Source organism: Sus scrofa, chromosome 13 (genome assembly GCF_054392235.1).
Source record: "Sus scrofa isolate SSC_HxYL_T2T_F1_AM1 chromosome 13, Sscrofa_HxYL_maternal_Yorkshire_Landrace_v2.0, whole genome shotgun sequence".
Lineage (NCBI taxonomy): Eukaryota > Metazoa > Chordata > Mammalia > Artiodactyla > Suidae > Sus > Sus scrofa.
Genome location: NC_139395.1, coordinates 71,812,954 through 71,817,230, shown reverse-complemented (window position 1 = coordinate 71,817,230; position 4,277 = coordinate 71,812,954).

Sequence of the window (4,277 nt, the reverse complement as noted above, 5' to 3'; positions counted from 1 at the left end):
TTCCAGTGCGAAAAGACTTTCTACTCAGACTTGGAGAGAGCCAAGAGCAAATGTGAGATCGCTCTGCCACAGAACTAAAACGGATGCTAAAGCAATTTTCCAACCATTTGTAATTTGTTTGAGTCCCTCAAGATTAGCTGTTCCTTTGCTTAATTAAAAAAATACACACACACACACACACACACACACAATAAGTAGTTGAGCAATTTTTCTTAGATCCGCATTCCTTGGGGTAGAAAACATCTGTCAGATATTGCACAATATTGCAAATTTGTATTACTGTCCATATAGTAAATCTGATTTTATTCCATACATCATGAAGGATATGCTGTTACTTTTCATTCTGAAAGTCAATTTGCTACTTCTATGAAAAGGTTATTCAGAGAACTAATGGTAGTTACATTTTTTCTTTCTGAATTTTTCTCCGTTTTAATGGATTGTTTTCAAATCTTGGCATTGTTGTAGGTCACTTGTTCCCCAGCTGCAATCACCTGAAGAGGAGAAGCGGCAGCATTTGGGAACTTTTAAAAATGTAAATTCTTGGGCCCAACTCTAGATCTAAAGAACCTGAAGCTCTAGGGACGGAATGCAGCATTCCTGTGCTAACAAGCCCTGCAGGAGTTACTGATGGTGCTGAGGTCCAGGACTGTTCATATGAAAGGTGGTCAATTACATTAAGGTATTTAATTTTCCTATAGTGCAGGTAAAGTTCAACTTAAGTTGGAAATAAACATTTTATTTGTATTATATGTCAACTCACATTTCACCTCATGACCTTTTGTGACAAAATAATTTATTTCAAATGACACCTTATCTTTTAGTGCAGAATTATCCATGTAATTATAATTACATATTTCAGTTAACAGTCTTTAAAAAGTATTTAATAAAGTCATAATGTATAATGCATAGCACTGTGCATATGGCTAAATTATTTCCATATTTAAACTTGTTTTTATCTTTACAACAATTTGATGATATAGGTACTACTATTAAGTTAGCTATGCATGTGTCTACCAAAAAATATTTTATATCTTAGAGTATTTATAACTTATAAAAGGAAGAATTAATCAATTTGTTTAGAAATAGATAATCATATAAACAATTCAGTGATCACTTCCATTTGTTTATACCAGAAAGAAAAGGGTGAAGAAGAAACCATTTTTTCATGATAGCATAATTTTATCATACATTAAGGTTTGAAAAATGCTGACCCCTTAAAAAAGATCTGTGTAATTGACAAAGCTTGAATTAATGAAATTCGATAATGACCAAAACTTAGAAGTGAAAGACTAAGTTTAAAATCTCAAAGTAATACATATAGATTACATACTTAAATCTTGAAAATTGCCTTCAAAAAAAAAAATACCTTGACTGTAGGAAGCTTGCTGTAGATGTTTATATTACTGTGAAACACTCCCATCTAGTGGTTTGCTCTTTTAATTACATCTTTTATTAAAACATGCATCCACTGTTTAACTTCATTAAAGAGTCATTTGTTGGTTTTTTAAAAATTAATTTTATGTATGTATGTATGTATTATCTTTTTAGGGCTGCACTTGCGGCACATAGAGGTTCCCAGGCTAGGGGTCCAATCAGAGCTGTTAGCTGCCAGCCTATGCCCAAGCCACAGCAACACCAGATCCAAGCAGCGTCAGCAACCTACACCACAGCTCAGGTCAACGCCCGATCCTCAACCCACTGAGTGAGGCCAGGGATCAAACCCGCAACCTCATGGTTCCTGGTCAGATTCCTTTCTGCTGTGCCATGACGGGAACTCCGAAAAATTAATTTTAAAACATAGTTAATCCTTATACTCTATGTAGAAATGTGTTATAGAATTATAAATAAAATTATAAACATTATAATCATCATAATCATTCCAATATATATTGTACTATAATTTGTATGTAACTTGTGGAAATTTACTCTTCCCCCCAAAATTTGTATTGACTCATTAGAATTACTGAGTTAATTATTGAGTTACATAGTTGTAAAACATTTTAAAAAATTTGCTTTCCAAAAAGCAGAAGGAAGGGCCTGGCATCAGCTTTTCTGAAAAGGCCTGTTATGTGCAGTTTTGAATTTTAATGAGGCACTATATAGTCTTGTTTTAGGTTGAAGTATTATTAACCTATGACATTACATTACTTTCAGATATACAACATCTGACTTGATCTTTACATTTTAAAATGATCACCACACTAAGGCTAGTATATTCTAAATATAAGACTATTTACAAAATATAAAACTCAAGTGAGTAGGGTTTTTTTTTGAAGTATAGTTGGTATACAATATTATCAAGTAACAGGTATACAACATAGTTATTAACAATTTTTAAAGGTTATACTCCATTTATAGTTATTATAAAATTTTGGCTATATCCTTGTATCCTACAATAGGTACTCAAGCCTTATTTATTTTGTATATAATAGTTTGTACCTCTGAATCCCCTACCCTTATCTTGTTCCTCCCTCCTTTCTCTCTCCCCGGTGGTAACCATCCACATATTTTCTATATCTGTGAGTCTGTTTATTTTTTGATGTGTTTAATAATTTATTTTATAGAGTCCACATATTAGTAGTATTATATAGCATCTGGCTTGCTCTGACTTACTTCACTTAGCATAAATGTCCTCCCAATCCATCCATGTTGCTGCAAATGGCAACATCTTGTTCTTTCTTTTAAATGTTTTGATTGATGTGTGTGTGTGTGTGCATATCTCCACTGAATGTATAAATATACCATATCTTCCTTATCCCTTCATCTGTTGATGGATACTTAGGTTGCCTCCATATCTTGGCAGTTGTAGATAACATTGCTATGAACATTGGAGTGCATGTGTGTCTTCAAATTAGTGGGTTTTATTTTTTTTATCTTTTTTTTTTTTTGGAGAGGGGTAACTATGTGCCCAGGAGTTGGATTGCTGGGTCATATGGTAGTTCTATTTTTAGTTTTTTGAGGAACCCCAATACTGTTTTCCATTGTAGCTATACCAATTTCCATTCCCACCAACAGTTTAACAGGATGCCCTTTTCTCTGCACTCTCTCCAATGTTTATTGTTTGCAGATTTTTGATGATGGTTGTTATGGCCGATGTAAGGTAATAGCTCGTAGTAGTTGTGATTCTAATTGCTCTCATAATTAGCGATGTTGAGCAAATTTTCACCTGTTTTTTTTGGGGGGGAGGCATCTGTCTTCTTTGGAGAAATGTCTACTCAGATCTTCTGCCCATTTTTTGATTGGGTTCCTTGGTTTTTTAAGACTGAGCTGCATGAGATGTTTATATATTTGGGAAATTAATCACTCATCAGTCACTTCATTTACAAATATTTTCTCCCATTCTGTGAATTGTCTTCATTTTGTTTATGGTTTCCTTTACTGTGTAAAAACTTTTAAGTTTACCTATGTCCTATTTGTTTATTTTTGGTTTTATTTTCACTACTTTAAAGAGGTGAATTTGAAAAGAAATTCTGAGATTTAGGTCAGTGTTCTGCCTAGGTTTTCCTCCAAGAGTTCTATACTATCCTGTCTTACTTACATTTAGGCCTTTAATCCATTTTGAGTTTATTTTTGTGTATGAGTTGAAGAATGTTCTAATTTCATTCTTTTACATGAAGCTATCCAATTTTCCCATCACCACTTAGTGAAGGGGCTTTTATTCTACATATATTCTTGCCTCCATTGTCATAGATTTGTTGACCATAGGAGCATAGGTTTATTTCTGGACTTTCAATCCTGTTCCATTGATCTGTATCTCTGTTTTGTGCCAGTACCATACTGTTTTGATGACTGTAGCTTGGTAGTAAAGTATGAAGTCAGGGATCCTGATACCTCCAGCTCCATTTTTCTTTCTCAGGATTGCTTTTGCTATTTGGTTTTTTTGTTTGTTTCCATACAAATTTTATTTATTTTTCTTTTTTTGTTATTTTTTAAAATTGTTATTTTCCCAGTACAATTTTTTTTCTACTCTACATCACGGTGACCCAGTTACACATAGTTGTACACATTCTATTTTCTAACATTATCATGCTCGATCATAAATGCCTAGATATAGTGCTACACAGCAGGATCTCATTGCTAATCCATTCCAAAGGCAATAGTCTGCAACTATTAAGCCCAAGCTCCCAATCCATTCCACTCCCTCCCCCTCCCCTTTGGCAACCACAAGTCTATTCTCAAGTCCATGATATTCTATTCCATGGAAAAGTTCATTTGTGCCACATGTTAGATTCCAGATATGTGATATCATATGGTATTTGTCTTTCTCTTTCTGACTG